The 17,678-nt window shown below is 63.0% G+C and overlaps 2 pseudogenes; one reads left to right on the top strand and one right to left on the bottom strand.

The window, feature by feature from the left end:
• The window catches only part of LOC141476092 (PHD finger protein 1-like), a 76,848-nt pseudogene that overhangs the window by 34,643 nt on the left and 24,527 nt on the right, over positions 1 to 17,678 (top strand).
• On the bottom strand, positions 2,455 to 9,347 carry LOC141476060 (carboxy-terminal kinesin 2-like; annotated as a pseudogene).

The following is a 17,678-nucleotide window of genomic DNA, read 5'->3' as shown; positions in this document are numbered from 1 at the left end:
GGTGGCTCATGCAGGATTGGGCGGGGTTCCCACTTTGGGGGGGTCTCGGACTGGGGGGGCTCAGGGAAGAATGGGAGGGGCTCCCAGTTTGGAGGGGGTGTCTTGGATTGGAGGGGGCTCCCAGTTTGGGGGGGTGCCAGTTTTAGGGGGGGGGGCATGCTGGGATGGGGGCAGGGTCCCAGTTTGGGGGGGTCCCAGTTTGGGGTGGCTTGCAGTGGGGGCAGGGGGAGGGGCATGCTGGGACGTGGGGGCTCCCAGTTGGGGGGGGTCCCAATCTGGGGGTGCTCACGCAGGGGATTGGGGGGGGGGCAGGATTTGGGGGGACCCCCCCCAAAGGAATGGGGCTGAGGGGGGGTGCCAATTTGAGGAGGGGTCCAGATCTTGGGGGAGGGGGGCTCATGGAGTAATAGGCGGGGCTTCCAGTTTGGGGGGGCCCATGCAGGACTGGGGGGGGTCCCACTTTGGGGGGGTCTCGGACTGGGGGGGCTCAGGGAAGAACGGGAGGGGCTCCCAGTTTGGAGGGGGTGTCTTGGATTGGAGGGGGCTCCCAGTTTGGGGGGGGGGGTGTCCCAGCCTGGGGGGGGTCATGGAGGAATGGGGGAGGGGGCAGGTTCCCAATCGGAGGGGGTCTCGGTCCGGGGGGGGCTCACACAGCGATGGGGGGGTCCCGGTTTGCGGGCGGGGGTGGGGTGCGTTTTGAGTGCTCCCGGTTTGGGGGGGCCCCTCCCAGGCTGGGGGGTGTGTCCCGGATTGGGGGGGGTGTCCCGGTTTAGTGGGGTCCCGTTTCGGGAGGAGCTCCCCGGGTTTGGGGGGGGGGAGATGTATCCCGCTCGGGGGGGTCCCGATTTGGGGGGCGGGGGGGCTGTCCCGGTTGGGGGGGGGGTGTCCCGGTCGGGGGGGGCTCACGCAGGCAGGGAGGCGGTCCCGTCCAGGGAGGTCGCCTCCCCAGCCCCCCTGCCCCGGGGGGGGGGTTGGCACCGGGGGGGTCCCGGCGGGGCGCGGGGTGTCCCGGGGTCCCGGCCCCCCCCCCTTACCGGCGGCGGCGGGGCCGAGCGGGGGGGACAGGGGGGGCGCGGAGGGACGGCGGCACCGGTCCCCCCCCCCCCACCCCGGGGACCCCCGCGGGCACCAGCCCCGGGGCGGGGGAGGGGGAACCCGGGGCTGCTCCGGCGCTGCCCCCCCCCCCCCCTCACGGCGCTGCCCCCCCCGCCCCGTTCCCCCTCCCCGAACTGCCCCGGCCCCCCCCCCACCCCGAGGCTGCCCCGGCCCCGCCCCCGCCGCGCAGGCCCCGCCCCCAACTCACCCCCGGGGCTCGGCTTGTGCCCCCCAGCTCCAGGCCCCGCCCCCGCCGCGCTGACCACGCCCCTCTCTCCGCCCCCACCGCCCATTCCCCGGCCGCTCCGCCAAAATCAGACCACGCCTCCCTCCAGCAAGTCCCGCCTATCTCTCCGCCCCCAACGCTCCGCGCCCCGCTGCTCCGCCAGCCCCAGGCCCCGCCCCGTCGCCCAAGCCACGCCTATCTCCACGCCCCGCGCCGGCAGTCGGGCCTGGCGGGAGCGGCCGGTGCGGCATCACGTGACGCAAAAGGAGGGGCAGCCTCTGACAGCCGATTGGCTGGGCGAGGCGGCGAGAGAGCGGCGATTGGCGGAGAGCCGCGCGCGGGGGCGGGGGCGGGGCGGGGCGGGGCGGTGCCGGGCTATTCAAAGGGGCGCGGGGCGCGGCGGGTGCCGCTTTCTTCCCGCGGGCCGGTGCGTGGAGCCCCCGACAGGAGACCGGCCCCCGCCGGGGAGAAGGTGGCGGCGCCCGAGCGGAAACGGGTCCAGACCGCGGGGGACGACGGCTGCGCCCCGCTCCTGCCCCTTAGCGTGGGGGCGGCGGGCAGGGCAGGTAACGGGGAACTGGGGGGGGGAGTAGGGACTGGGGGGGCGACTGGGGAGGGGAGTAGGGGCTGGGGCTGGGGCTGGGGCTGGGGCTGGGGGGGGGGAACTGGGGAGGGGAGTAGGGACTGGGGCTGGGGGAGTGGCACTGGTCCCAGTACCATACTGGGAGCCCACCCTCCCTCCCTCCATGTCCCTTCCCCCGTGTCCCTCCCCAGCCCCTCAACTGGCCGCTGCAGCCGCCGCCAATTATTAAATCCAATTATTAAATCCAATTATTAAATCCAATTATTAAATCCAATTATTAAATCCAATTATTAAATCCAATTATTAAATCCAATTATTAAATCCAATTATTAAATCCAATTATTAAATCCAATTATTAAATCCAATTATTAAATCCAATTATTAAATCCAATTATTAAATCCAATTATTAAATCCAATTATTAAATCCAATTATTTCAGATCAGCGCTCGGGTGGCGGCAGCAGCGGTCCCCTCGCGGGGCGCCGCCATTTTCCCCCGGGACACGTGAACGCGAACAACCAATCAGCGATGGGGCAGGAAGTGGCGGGGGTTACTTCCGGTTGGGGTGGGCCGTGCCCACCACGCACTGGTTCACCTGAGTGACCCCCCCAAAACGGCCCTTAGACACCCCCCCCCCCCCAAACACCTGCCCCTTCTCCAACAGCTCCAACCTCACCCAAATCTACCCCCGCCCTCCCAAAATAGCCCCCCCCCAAATCTACCCCTTTTCCCCCCAAACCGGCCCCCCCTTGACTCCCCCCCACCCAAACAGTTCACCCCCAAATCTGCCCCAGTCCCCCCAGTTACACTCCTCTGCCCCCCCAACCATCCTCCCCCTTCCCAAATCATCCATCCCCCCAAAGCCATATTAATGCCCCCCCCCCCCCCCGAAAATTTCCCCATTGCTTGTTTCCCAAATTATCCTTGAGCTCCCCCCCCTCCCCCCCTCCATCCAAACCTCCCCCCCCCACCTTGCTGGCGAAGCGCAGGGAGTTGAGGGTCTTGGAGAAGTTCTCCTCCAGGGGGGAGATGTTCACAAACATGAGCCTGGGGGAAGTCGCGGGGGTGTGGGGTGTCAAAGGGGCCCCCCCAAACCTCCCCCACCCCCCAATAACCCCAAACACCCTCCAGACCCCCCCAAACCACCTCCCCACCCCCCACAAACCCCCCCAACAACCCCTAGCCACAAAGAACCCCCAAGCACCCCCACCCCCAAAACTCCCCCCAGCCTCCCCAGGCCCCCCCAAACCTCCCTCAACCCTCCCACCCCCCAACCCGCTCTGGCCCCCCCCAAACCTCCCCCCCCTCACATCTTGGCGGAGCCCCCCAGGGAGTTCTGCAGCAGGTAGGTCAGTTTGCTGTTGCGATAGGGAATGTGGGGCTCCTGTGGGGACAGCGGGGGCTCGGGGGGGGGGCCCTGAGGAACCCCCAAACCCCAGGCCCCACCCCCCCATCCCCAGTGCCCCCCCCTGACCCTCAGGGCCCTCCCCCACCCCCCCAATACCTTGTTGGAGAGGGCCATGAGGACGTGCCCCAGGGTGGGCAGGCTGGCATCAATGGGGGTCCTGAGGAACCCCCCAACCACCAGTGGCCCCCCCGATCCCCAGGGCCCCCCTGTGCCCCCCCCAACCTCCTCACAACCCCCAGGGCCCCCTTGTGCCCCCCCCTCGCCTCCCCCTTTGTTGGAGAGGGCCATGAGGAGATGCCCCAGGGCTGGCATTGATGGGGTCCTGAGGAACCCCCAGTGCCCCCCCCCGCAAGCCCCAGGGGCCCCCCTGTGCACCCCCCCAGGCCCCCTACCTTGTTGGAGAGGGCCATGATGACGTGCCCCAGGGCGGACAGGCTGGCGTTGATGGCCTGGGTCTCCCGCAGCCGCTCCCCCTGCGACAGCGACTTCTCCAGCCGCTCGCTACCCGCCAGGTCCACCAGGCTCAGCACAGCTGGGGGCACCCCAGAAAGGGGGGGGAGAAGGGGTCACCCCAAAGCTGGGGCCACAGAGGGAGCCCCCCCAAAAAGGGGGGGAGTCCCAAAAGGGCTCAGCCTAAACTGGGGGCTCTAAACCTGTGGCCCCCAAAGGGGGGACCCCGAAAGGGCTCAACCCTGATCGTGGCCCCAAACTTGTGGCCCGGGAGGGGGCGGGGGGGGCCCAAACCAGTGGCCGTAAACTGGGTGACCCCTAAAATGTCACCCCAAACTGGTGGTCCCTAAAGGGTTGCCTATAGAGAGTGTCCCCGAAGGCTCCCCCTATAGAGCCTATATTTTTTTTTTTAACTCACTTCCCAGCCCTTTTCCCCCAGTTCCTGGGCTCCCTGGAAAAGCTGCCGCACGGCGCGAGGGATCACCCCCCTGCTCTGCTCGTCCGCCCCTCCGGCCCCTCCATTGTGTAGGTCTTTCCGCTCCCCGTCTGCCCGTAGGTGAAGATGCAGACGTGGTACCCGTCCAGCGCTGACTGTGGGGGGAGGGGAGGTGGCAAGAGAGGTGAGGAGGGGGCTGTTTGCCATTTTCGGGGGGGGTGGTGGGGGTTCAGGGGGAGATTTCGAGGGGAAGGGGGAATCTGGGACCTGCACCAGCAGCGCGATCTCCTGCTGGGAGGCAGCCGGGGGGAAGACGCGGTCAAAGCTGAAGTCGTAGCGTACGTCGCCTCGGGACTAGCGCCCCAGATGAGACTTTTTCTGGGGGGAAAAAGGGGTTTTTTTGAGGGGTCCCCAACTCCATCCTCGGGTCCCCTGGGTGAGCAGGAGCTGGAAAGCCCCCCTTTTGTCCTTAAAAAACTCATTTGGCCTGGAGAGCACCAGCACAGTGTTGTCCTCAGGGGGGAACTGCAGATGCTCCAGCCCCCTCTGGTGCTCCTGCTCCTCGGGCAATACCGGCCGCACACGGCAAAAGACACGGATGTTGTGTCTTTTTTTTTAATTGTCTCCTCATTTTGCTGGAGGAAAGCAGGGAGATCTCCCCCCTCCGTGACCCACCTCCCTTTCCTGCAGCGCGGCCGCCAGCGCCCTGGCCTGCCCTTCGGCCTCGGCCACCGCTCGCCCCCCTTCCTCCACCTCCTCCTCCAGACGCCGCTTGTCCTCTGCCAAGCGCTGGCGCCTCCCTCCGCCGGGTCCCAGCTCCGTCTGCCGCTGCCGCGGGTTCTGGTTCTCCCGCTCCAGCCCCCGCCTTGCCATCACACCCCGCAACGCGAGGAACCCGGCCCTCACCGCCCCCATCTTCCCCCTGCGCTCCTTCAAACCGCCCCGCCCCGCCCCCCAGCGCGGCTCTCCGCCAATCGCGGCTCTCCCGCCGCCCCACCCAGCCAATCGGCTGCCAGAGGAGAGACCGCCCCTCCCGTGCGTCACCTGCCTGAGCCCCCCCCACCTGAGCCCCCCCCCCCCCCCCCTCCCGAAAGGTGTCTGCCTGACGGGCCACGGCGGGCCTCGGGCTGTGCTGCGGGGCTCTTGTGCTTCCTCAACATTATTTTCCACTTTCTGTGGAAAAATTGTTCCCAATATCCAATCTGAACCTCCCCTGGTGCAACTTGAGGCCGTCTCCTCTTGTCCCATCGCCTGTTCCTTGGGAGAAGAGACCGACACCCCCCCCCCGGCTACACCCGCCTTTCAGGGAGTTGGAGCGAGCGAGAAGGTCTCCCCTCAGCCTCCTCTTCTCCAGACTGAACACCCACAGCTCCTTCGGCTGTTCCTCAGAAGGTCTCCAGACCCCTCACCAGCTCCGTTGCCCTTCTCTGGACCCGCTCCAGCACCTCAAGGTCTTTTTTTGTGGTGAGGGGCCCAAAACCGGACACAGCCCTTGAGGTGGGACCTCCCCAGTGCCCAGTACAGGGGGACGGTCACCTCCCGAGTCCTACTCACCACGCTGTTCCTGACACAGGCTGCTGGCCTCCTTGGCCACCTGGGCACGCTGCTGGCTCATGTTCAGCCCACAGTCGACCAACACCCTCAGGTCCTCTTCCTTGGGGCAGCTCCAGCCGCTCTGCCCCAGCCTGGAGCATCCATGGGATTGGTGTGACCCAAGGGCAGGACCCGGCACTTGGCCTTGTGGAACCTCATCCCATTGGCCTCGGCCCATCGATCCAGCCTGTCCAGATCCCTCTGCAAAGCCTTCCTGCCCTCCAGCAGATCAACATCCCACCCAGCTTGGTGTCGTCTCTGAAGTGCTTGAGGGAGCACTCAATCCCCTCCTGCAGATCATCGATGAAGATGTTGAAGAGAACCGGCCCCAGCACCCAGCCCCGGGGGACACCACTGGTGTTTCTAGATCTTTCAGGAAGTTCAGAGTGACACTCACAGGGAATGGACCGCAGCAAATCACGGCTCCCAGCTCAGACCCCGGGCAGGAACACCCCGTTGCCAGGTCCTGCGTGTCCTACAGATGAAACCTCGAGAGCTCCCTGTGCTGAATGTGTCTAAAGGCAGCGGCATGATGGACGAAAGGATTCCTGAAAACCAGATTCATCAAAAGCGACTTCTGTAAGTCCCTGGGCAAAACTGCCCACGGTATCACCACATTATGGAATCACAGAATCACACGGGGTTGCAAGGGACCTCTGGAGATCATCTCCTCCAACCCCCTGCCAGAGCAGGTCCACCCAGAGCAGGTCCCAGAGGAAGGTGTCCAGGTGGGGTTTGAATGTCTCCAGAGAAGGAGACTCCACCACCTCCCTGGGCAGCCTGTCCCAGGGCTCTGCCACCCTCACAGGAAAGAAGTTCCTCCTCGTGTTTAGGTGGAACTTCTTATACTCAAGTTTGTGCCCGTTTCCTCTTGTCCTGTCCCTGGGCACCACTGAAAAAAGACCGGCCCCGTCCTCCCGACACCCACCCTTTAAGTATTTATAGGCGTTGATCAGATCCCCCCTCAGTCTTCTCTTCTCCAGACTAAAAAGACCCAAGTCCCTCAGCCTTTCCTCATCAGAGAGGTGCTCCAGGCCCCTCATCATCTTGCTCCTGCATCCCCTGCTTGCCTTCCTCTGCCCGGGGACTGCCTCAGAGATTCCCCGATCCATGAGGTGCCAAGGTTAAATTTGTTCTTTGCCTTTAAGCTGTGTTTTTGTGGTTGTTCCTGCGTCCTGCCTGCATCGGCTCACACAATTATTATTTTTAGTGCTTGGGTTGTGCATCGTTTCGACCTTGGGAAAGAGGATGGAACTCGGCTTTGTTGTGCTACATCAAGATAAAGGCTGTTAATGAAAATATAATTACTGCAGGAGCGGTAATGTACTAGATTGGAGTTGGGTAGCTATCCTATTTTTTGAGCTTGCTGCTTTTGAAGTAGAAAAACTGCAAAGTTTAAACGTTTAAAGAAGTCCCTCAGCCTTTCCTCATCAGAGAGATGCTCCAGGCCCCTCAGCATCTTTGTAGCCCTCTGCTGTACCCTCTCCAGCAGTTCCCTGTCCTTCTTGAACAGGGGAGCCCAGAACTGGTCCCAGTGCTCCAGACGGGGCCTCCCCAGGGCAGAGGAGAGGGGGAGGATGACCTCTCTCCACCTGCTGGTCACGCTCTTCCTGATGACCCCCAGGATGCCATTGGCCTTCTTGGCCACAAGGGCCCATTGCTGGCTCACGGCCATCCTGTTTTCCACCAGGACCTCCATGATTTCTGAATGATTCAGATGATTGCTGACCCTCCCCCAGGCTTCACCTTGAGCTTCTGCATGACATGGTGGAGGCGGCACCGCTCCATAGAATCATAGAATTTCCAGCTCCAGCCCGTGGAACCACTCCTGCTGATGTCCCAACTGCTGCTGCCCCTGGGAAGCCCCAGACTGGACTCAGCGACAAGTGGGAACCGGATTCCAGCTCTGGGGTCAGGAAGGCACGGATCGGGATCAAAGGCAGATGAACAGACAGGGTCCTCCTCGGACGTCGGCCATTGGAGAAAGAGCTGACCCTTTGATCCCTCAGCTTTTATCCTGAGCGTGGGGCAGATGGGATGGAACACCCCCTTGGTCAGTCTGGGGTCACCTCTCCTGTCCCCCTCCTCCCTGGGAGTGGGACCCTTCCACGCTTTTTCCCGCTTCTGACCCTCCAATGGGGCCAATGACGAAATGGGATGCCCTTGGTTGTGACAGCAATAAGTGGAAGCAGGAGCCTCTCTGCTCCTCGGCCCTTGGCGTGACGCACAGACCTTGCTCCGGGCGCTCCAAGAACCAGCGGTTTTCTCCACAAGACACTGTTAATTTCAGAGAGTCGGAAGAGGCCGAGTTGAGAAGTAAAATTACTGACCAGGAAGTTGGTTCTGTTTTGCCTCAAACCGGGCCATCAGTGCAAAAAACCATCTTTTTTTCCTACTTTTTCTGGAGGAAAGCAGGAAGAACTCCCGCCCCGTGACACACATCCCTCTCCTGCAGCGCAGCCGCCAGCTCCCTCCTTGCGTTCCTCCAGCCGCTTCTCCTTTGCCAAACTTTCAGCCTCCCTCCGCCAGGTCACCAGCTCCAGCTCCAGGCTCCTGGGGGGGGGACACGACACCCCGATTGCTGGGGGGACTCATCTCAGACAGAGGGCCTCCCACTTCCCCCGCTCCAGCCCCACCGTCGCTCCCCGGCTGTCCCTCAGCGCAGCCCACGGGTCTGTCACCTGCCCTTTCAGGTACCAGGGGGCACTTGGGGCGGGGGGCGGCAGCTGGTGCTGCTGGTGGGGCACCTGTGGGGACACTGGGGGGATTAGGGCTCTGGAAGGTTTGGGGAGGCACAGGGGGGCTGTAGGAGGACTGGGGGCGTTCTGAGGTACTGAGGGGGGGTCTCAGTTTGGGTTGAGGGGCTTGGGGAGGGGCTGGGAGTTGGGAGGCTGTTTTTGGATGGGAGGGTTGTGGGTTTTTGGAGAGGCCAGGCCCTCCCCATTTTAACACCCACCCCTCCGCATCCCCCCCCATCCGGATGTTCGCCTCCTTCCACCCCTCAGGCCGGGGGTGCTTTGGGGGTACCCCAAACTCACCACCTCCTGGTCCCCATCCTCCTGCGCTCTACACCCCAAAACACCCCCATGCTCCATGGGCTCTGCACCCCCACATTTATTCAGCTGTGTTGAAGTTGCCTTGGGGGGGTGTGGAGGGAAGCACCTGTTTTGGGGACAGAAATGCCTATTTGGGCACCAGCACAGTGTTGTCCTTGGGGGGAACTGGAGATGCTCCAGCCCCCTCTGGTGCTCCTGCTCCTCGGGCAACACCGGCCGCACACGGCAAAAGACACGGATGTTGCCCTGCAGAAGGGGAAGAGCCGTGATTTTGGAGGTACGGGGCGGGGGATTCAGATGATTTCCCACCCCCCCCCCAGACCCCCTCCCGGCTTCACCTTGAGCTCCTGGACCAGATTATGGAGACGACGACGCTCCATCTCCTGCCCGTGGAGCTGCTCCCCCTGCTGCTCCACCTTCTGCTTCTGGGCGGCTGCCTCCAGTCGCAGCTCGGCTGCCAGCGCTGCCTCCGCCCGCAGGTGCCCCTCTGTCACCTGCAGCTGGACCTGGGGGGGGAGGAGAACAGCCCTCGGTTAACACAGGAGGGGGAAAGACTGACTCCGCAGGGGTGGAAAAGCAGCCCTGGTTGGGGGGACGCACACACACAGAAACCAGCCTCGACTGTGGGGTGCTGAGACAGCCCCGCTCCCGGGTGGCGCTTTGGGGCTGAGAGCAATCGGAGCAGAAAACCACCTTTTTTTTTATTTTTCTCCTCATTTTGCTGGAGGAAAGCAGGGAGATCTCCCCCCTCCGTGACCCACCTCCCTTTCCTGCAGCGCGGCCGCCAGCGCCCTGGCCTGCCCTTCGGCCTCGGCCACCGCTCGCCCCCCTTCCTCCACCTCCTCCTCCAGACGCCGCTTGTCCTCTGCCAAGCGCTGCGCCTCCCTCCGCCATTGATCTCTCTCATCCCGGCAGCTTGTCAGCTCCTTCTCCGTGCTCCTGGGGGACACGCACACCTCGTGTTAGGGGGGGGAAGTGACACCCCAATTCCCGGGGTGGGGGGCGGGGGGGGTCTCACTCCAGGCGGAGGGTGAGGAGGGTCCCCTGCTGCTGCTGTTCCTGCAGCTCCTTCTCCTGCTGCTCCAGGCGCTGGCGCAGCTCCTGGACCTGCTGCTCCAGCCCCGCTCTCACCCGGCGGCTGTCCCCCAGCGCAGCCCGCAGGTCTGACACCTGCCCCTTCAGGTCCCAGGGGGGGCGCTTGGGGCGGGGGGCGGCGGCTGGTGCTGCTGGTGGGGCACCTGTGGGGACACTGGGGGGATTAGGGCTCTGGAAGGTTTGGGGAGGCACAGGGGGGCTGTAGGAGGACTGGGGGCGTTCTGAGGTACTGAGGGGGGGTCTCAGTTTGGGTTGAGGGGCTTGGGGAGGGGCTGGGAGTTGGGAGGCTGTTTTTGGATGGGAGGGTTGTGGGTTTTTGGAGAGGCCAGGCCCTCCCCATTTTAACACCCACCCCTCCGCATCCCCCCCCATCCGGATGTTCGCCTCCTTCCACCCCTCAGGCCGGGGGTGCTTTGGGGGTACCCCAAACTCACCACCTCCTGGTCCCCATCCTCCTGCGCTCTGCACCCCAAAACACCCCCATGCTCCATGGGCTCTGCACCCCCACATTTATTCAGCTGTGTTGAAGTTGCCTTGGGGGGGTGTGGAGGGAAGCACCTGTTTTGGGGACAGAAATGCCTATTTGGGCACCAGCACAGTGTTGTCCTTGGGGGGAACTGGAGATGCTCCAGCCCCCTCTGGTGCTCCTGCTCCTCGGGCAACACCGGCCGCACACGGCAAAAGACACGGATGTTGTGTCTTTTTTTTTAATTGTCTCCTCATTTTGCTGGAGGAAAGCAGGGAGATCTCCCCCCTCCGTGACCCACCTCCCTTTCCTGCAGCGCGGCCGCCAGCGCCCTGGCCTGCCCTTCGGCCTCGGCCACCGCTCGCCCCCCTTCCTCCACCTCCTCCTTCAGACGCCGCTTGTCCTCTGCCAAGCGCTGCGCCTCCCTCCGCCGGGTCCCAGCTCCGTCTGCCGCTGCCGCGGGTTCTGGTTCTCCCGCTCCAGCCCCCGCCTTGCCATCACACCCCGCAACGCGAGGAACCCGGCCCTCACCGCCCCCATCTTCCCCCCGCGCTCCTTCAAACCGCCCCGCCCCGCCCCCCAGCGCGGCTCTCCGCCAATCGCGGCTCTCCCGCCGCCCCACCCAGCCAATCGGCTGCCAGAGGAGAGACCGCCCCTCCCGTGCGTCACCTGCCTGAGCCCCCCCCACCTGAGCCCCCCCCCCCCGAAAGGTGTCTGCCTGACGGGCCACGGCGGGCCTCGGGCTGTGCTGCGGGGCTCTTGTGCTTCCTCAACATTATTTTCCACTTTCTGTGGAAAAATTGTTCCCAATATCCAATCTGAACCTCCCCTGGTGCAACTTGAGGCCGTCTCCTCTCGTCCCATCGCCTGTTCCTTGGGAGAAGAGACCGACAACCCCCCCCCCCGGCTACACCCGCCTTTCAGGGAGTTGGAGCGAGCGAGAAGGTCTCCCCTCAGCCTCCTCTTCTCCAGACTGAACACCCACAGCTCCTTCGGCTGTTCCTCAGAAGGTCTCCGGACCCCTCACCAGCTCCGTTGCCCTTCTCTGGACCCGCTCCAGCACCTCAAGGTCTTTTTTTGTGGTGAGGGGCCCAAAACCGGACACAGCCCTTGAGGTGGGACCTCCCCAGTGCCCAGTACAGGGGGACGGTCACCTCCCGAGTCCTACTCACCACGCTGTTCCTGACACAGGCTGCTGGCCTCCTTGGCCACCTGGGCACGCTGCTGGCTCATGTTCAGCCCACAGTCGACCAACACCCTCAGGTCCTCTTCCTTGGGGCAGCTCCAGCCGCTCTGCCCCAGCCTGGAGCATCCATGGGATTGGTGTGACCCAAGGGCAGGACCCGGCACTTGGCCTTGTGGAACCTCATCCCATTGGCCTCGGCCCATCGATCCAGCCTGTCCAGATCCCTCTGCAAAGCCTTCCTGCCCTCCAGCAGATCAACATCCCACCCAGCTTGGTGTCGTCTCTGAAGTGCTTGAGGGAGCACTCAATCCCCTCCTGCAGATCATCGATGAAGATGTTGAAGAGAACCGGCCCCAGCACCCAGCCCCGGGGGACACCACTGGTGTTTCTAGATCTTTCAGGAAGTTCAGAGTGACACTCACAGGGAATGGACCGCAGCAAATCACGGCTCCCAGCTCAGACCCCGGGCAGGAACACCCCGTTGCCAGGTCCTGCGTGTCCTACAGATGAAACCTCGAGAGCTCCCTGTGCTGAATGTGTCTAAAGGCAGCGGCATGATGTACGAAAGGATTCCTGAAAACCAGATTCATCAAAAGCGACTTCTGTAAGTCCCTGGGCAAAACTGCCCACGGTGTCACCACATTATGGAATCACAGAATCACACGGGGTTGCAAGGGACCTCTGGAGATCATCTCCTCCAACCCCCTGCCAGAGCAGGTCCACCCAGAGCAGGTCCCAGAGGAAGGTGTCCAGGTGGGGTTTGAATGTCTCCAGAGAAGGAGACTCCACCACCTCCCTGGGCAGCCTGTCCCAGGGCTCTGCCACCCTCCCAGGAAAGAAGTTCCTCCTCGTGTTTAGGTGGAACTTCTTATATTCAAGTTTGTGCCCGTTTCCTCTTGTCCTGTCCCTGGGCACCACTGAAAAAAGACCGGCCCCGTCCTCCTGACACCCACCCTTTAAGTATTTATAGGCGTTGAACAGATCCCCCCTCAGTCTTCTCTTCTCCAGACTAAAAAGACCCAAGTCCCTCAGCCTTTCCTCATCAGAGAGGTGCTCCAGGCCCCTCATCATCTTGCTCCTGCATCCCCTGCTTGCCTTCCTCTGCCCGGGGACTGCCTCAGAGATTCCCCGATCCATGAGGTGCCAAGGTTAAATTTGTTCTTTGCCTTTAAGCTGTGTTTTTGTGGTTGTTCCTGCGTCCTGCCTGCATCGGCTCACACAATTATTATTTTTAGTGCTTGGGTTGTGCATCGTTTCGACCTTGGGAAAGAGGATGGAACTCGGCTTTGTTGTGCTACATCAAGATAAAGGCTGTTAATGAAAATATAATTACTGCAGGAGCGGTAATGTACTAGATTGGAGTTGGGTAGCTATCCTATTTTTTGAGCTTGCTGCTTTTGAAGTAGAAAAACTGCAAAGTTTAAACGTTTAAAGAAGTCCCTCAGCCTTTCCTCATCAGAGAGATGCTCCAGGCCCCTCAGCATCTTTGTAGCCCTCTGCTGTACCCTCTCCAGCAGTTCCCTGTCCTTCTTGAACAGGGGAGCCCAGAACTGGTCCCAGTGCTCCAGACGGGGCCTCCCCAGGGCAGAGGAGAGGGGGAGGATGACCTCTCTCCACCTGCTGGTCACGCTCTTCCTGATGACCCCCAGGATGCCATTGGCCTTCTTGGCCACAAGGGCCCATTGCTGGCTCACGGCCATCCTGTTTTCCACCAGGACCTCCATGATTTCTGAATGATTCAGATGATTGCTGACCCTCCCCCAGGCTTCACCTTGAGCTTCTGCATGACATGGTGGAGGCGGCACCGCTCCATAGAATCATAGAATTTCCAGCTCCAGCTCCAGCCCGTGGAACCACTCCTGCTGATGTCCCAACTGCTGCTGCCCCTGGGAAGCCCCAGACTGGACTCAGCGACAAGTGGGAACCGGATTCCAGCTCTGGGGTCAGGAAGGCACGGATCGGGATCAAAGGCAGATGAACAGACAGGGTCCTCCTCGGACGTCGGCCATTGGAGAAAGAGCTGACCCTTTGATCCCTCAGCTTTTATCCTGAGCGTGGGGCAGATGGGATGGAACACCCCCTTGGTCAGTCTGGGGTCACCTCTCCTGTCCCCCTCCTCCCTGGGAGTGGGACCCTTCCACGCTTTTTCCCGCTTCTGACCCTCCAATGGGGCCAATGACGAAATGGGATGCCCTTGGTTGTGACAGCAATAAGTGGAAGCAGGAGCCTCTCTGCTCCTCGGCCCTTGGCGTGACGCACAGACCTTGCTCCGGGCGCTCCAAGAACCAGCGGTTTTCTCCACAAGACACTGTTAATTTCAGAGAGTCGGAAGAGGCCGAGTTGAGAAGTAAAATTACTGACCAGGAAGTTGGTTCTGTTTTGCCTCAAACCGGGCCATCAGTGCAAAAAACCATCTTTTTTTCCTACTTTTTCTGGAGGAAAGCAGGAAGAACTCCCGCCCCGTGACACACATCCCTCTCCTGCAGCGCAGCCGCCAGCTCCCTCCTTGCGTTCCTCCAGCCGCTTCTCCTTTGCCAAACTTTCAGCCTCCCTCCGCCAGGTCACCAGCTCCAGCTCCAGGCTCCTGGGGGGGGGACACGACACCCCGATTGCTGGGGGGACTCATCTCAGACAGAGGGCCTCCCACTTCCCCCGCTCCAGCCCCACCGTCGCTCCCCGGCTGTCCCTCAGCGCAGCCCACGGGTCTGTCACCTGCCCTTTCAGGTACCAGGGGGCACTTGGGGCGGGGGGCGGCAGCTGGTGCTGCTGGTGGGGCACCTGTGGGGACACTGGGGGGATTAGGGCTCTGGAAGGTTTGGGGAGGCACAGGGGGGCTGTAGGAGGACTGGGGGCGTTCTGAGGTACTGAGGGGGGGTCTCAGTTTGGGTTGAGGGGCTTGGGGAGGGGCTGGGAGTTGGGAGGCTGTTTTTGGATGGGAGGGTTGTGGGTTTTTGGAGAGGCCAGGCCCTCCCCATTTTAACACCCACCCCTCCGCATCCCCCCCCATCCGGATGTTCGCCTCCTTCCACCCCTCAGGCCGGGCGTGCTTTGGGGGTACCCCAAACTCACCACCTCCTGGTCCCCATCCTCCTGCGCTCTGCACCCCAAAACACCCCCATGCTCCATGGGCTCTGCACCCCCACATTTATTCAGCTGTGTTGAAGTTGCCTTGGGGGGGTGTGGAGGGAAGCACCTGTTTTGGGGACAGAAATGCCTATTTGGGCACCAGCACAGTGTTGTCCTTGGGGGGAACTGGAGATGCTCCAGCCCCCTCTGGTGCTCCTGCTCCTCGGGCAACACCGGCCGCACACGGCAAAAGACACGGATGTTGCCCTGCAGAAGGGGAAGAGCCGTGATTTTGGAGGTACGGGGCGGGGGATTCAGATGATTTCCCACCCCCCCCCCAGACCCCCTCCCGGCTTCACCTTGAGCTCCTGGACCAGATTATGGAGACGACGACGCTCCATCTCCTGCCCGTGGAGCTGCTCCCCCTGCTGCTCCACCTTCTGCTTCTGGGCGGCTGCCTCCAGTCGCAGCTCGGCTGCCAGCGCTGCCTCCGCCCGCAGGTGCCCCTCTGTCACCTGCAGCTGGACCTGGGGGGGGAGGAGAACAGCCCTCGGTTAACACAGGAGGGGGAAAGACTGGCTCCGCAGGGGTGGAAAAGCAGCCCTGGTTGGGGGGACGCACACACACAGAAACCAGCCTCGACTGCGGGGTGCTGAGACAGCCCCGCTCCCGGGTGGCGCTTTGGGGCTGAGAGCAATCGGAGCAGAAAACCACCTTTTTTTTTATTTTTCTCCTCATTTTGCTGGAGGAAAGCAGGGAGATCTCCCCCCTCCGTGACCCACCTCCCTTTCCTGCAGCGCGGCCGCCAGCGCCCTGGCCTGCCCTTCGGCCTCGGCCACCGCTCGCCCCCCTTCCTCCACCTCCTCCTCCAGACGCCGCTTGTCCTCTGCCAAGCGCTGCGCCTCCCTCCGCCATTGATCTCTCTCATCCCGGCAGCTCGTCAGCTCCTTCTCCGTGCTCCTGGGGGACACGCACACCTCGTGTTAGGGGGGGGAAGTGACACCCCAATTCCCGGGGTGGGGGGCGGGGGGGGTCTCACTCCAGGCGGAGGGTGAGGAGGGTCCCCTGCTGCTGCTGTTCCTGCAGCTCCTTCTCCTGCTGCTCCAGGCGCTGGCGCAGCTCCTGGACCTGCTGCTCCAGCCCCGCTCTCACCCGGCGGCTGTCCCCCAGCGCAGCCCGCAGGTCTGACACCTGCCCCTTCAGGTCCCAGGGGGGGCGCTTGGGGCGGGGGGCGGCGGCTGGTGCTGCTGGTGGGGCACCTGTGGGGACACTGGGGGGATTAGGGCTCTGGAAGGTTTGGGGAGGCACAGGGGGGCTGTAGGAGGACTGGGGGCGTTCTGAGGTACTGAGGGGGGGTCTCAGTTTGGGTTGAGGGGCTTGGGGAGGGGCTGGGAGTTGGGAGGCTGTTTTTGGATGGGAGGGTTGTGGGTTTTTGGAGAGGCCAGGCCCTCCCCATTTTAACACCCACCCCTCCGCATCCCCCCCCATCCGGATGTTTGCCTCCTTCCACCCCTCAGGCCGGGGGTGCTTTGGGGGTACCCCAAACTCACCACCTCCTGGTCCCCATCCTCCTGCGCTCTGCACCCCAAAACACCCCCATGCTCCATGGGCTCTGCACCCCCACATTTATTCAGCTGTGTTGAAGTTGCCTTGGGGGGGTGTGGAGGGAAGCACCTGTTTTGGGGACAGAAATGCCTATTTGGGCACCAGCACAGTGTTGTCCTTGGGGGGAACTGGAGATGCTCCAGCCCCCTCTGGTGCTCCTGCTCCTCGGGCAACACCGGCCGCACACGGCAAAAGACACGGATGTTGTGTCTTTTTTTTTAATTGTCTCCTCATTTTGCTGGAGGAAAGCAGGGAGATCTCCCCCCTCCGTGACCCACCTCCCTTTCCTGCAGCGCGGCCGCCAGCGCCCTGGCCTGCCCTTCGGCCTCGGCCACCACTCGCCCCCCTTCCTCCACCTCCTCCTTCAGACGCCGCTTGTCCTCTGCCAAGCGCTGCGCCTCCCTCCGCCGGGTCCCAGCTCCGTCTGCCGCTGCCGCGGGTTCTGGTTCTCCCGCTCCAGCCCCCGCCTTGCCATCACACCCCGCAACGCGAGGAACCCGGCCCTCACCGCCCCCATCTTCCCCCCGCGCTCCTTCAAACCGCCCCGCCCCGCCCCCCAGCGCGGCTCTCCGCCAATCGCGGCTCTCCCGCCGCCCCACCCAGCCAATCGGCTGCCAGAGGAGAGACCGCCCCTCCCGTGCGTCACCTGCCTGAGCCCCCCCCACCTGAGCCCCCCCCCCCGAAAGGTGTCTGCCTGACGGGCCACGGCGGGCCTCGGGCTGTGCTGCGGGGCTCTTGTGCTTCCTCAACATTATTTTCCACTTTCTGTGGAAAAATTGTTCCCAATATCCAATCTGAACCTCCCCTGGTGCAACTTGAGGCCGTCTCCTCTCGTCCCATCGCCTGTTCCTTGGGAGAAGAGACCGACAACCCCCCCCCCGGCTACACCCGCCTTTCAGGGAGTTGGAGCGAGCGAGAAGGTCTCCCCTCAGCCTCCTCTTCTCCAGACTGAACACCCACAGCTCCTTCGGCTGTTCCTCAGAAGGTCTCCGGACCCCTCACCAGCTCCGTTGCCCTTCTCTGGACCCGCTCCAGCACCTCAAGGTCTTTTTTTGTGGTGAGGGGCCCAAAACCGGACACAGCCCTTGAGGTGGGACCTCCCCAGTGCCCAGTACAGGGGGACGGTCACCTCCCGAGTCCTACTCACCACGCTGTTCCTGACACAGGCTGCTGGCCTCCTTGGCCACCTGGGCACGCTGCTGGCTCATGTTCAGCCCACAGTCGACCAACACCCTCAGGTCCTCTTCCTTGGGGCAGCTCCAGCCGCTCTGCCCCAGCCTGGAGCATCCATGGGATTGGTGTGACCCAAGGGCAGGACCCGGCACTTGGCCTTGTGGAACCTCATCCCATTGGCCTCGGCCCATCGATCCAGCCTGTCCAGATCCCTCTGCAAAGCCTTCCTGCCCTCCAGCA

The sequence above is a fragment of the Numenius arquata genome, chromosome 28 (assembly GCF_964106895.1).
Source record: "Numenius arquata chromosome 28, bNumArq3.hap1.1, whole genome shotgun sequence".
Lineage (NCBI taxonomy): Eukaryota > Metazoa > Chordata > Aves > Charadriiformes > Scolopacidae > Numenius > Numenius arquata.
The sequence above is the reverse complement of the archived record's forward strand: the minus strand, read 5'-3'. Positions and strand labels throughout refer to the sequence as shown.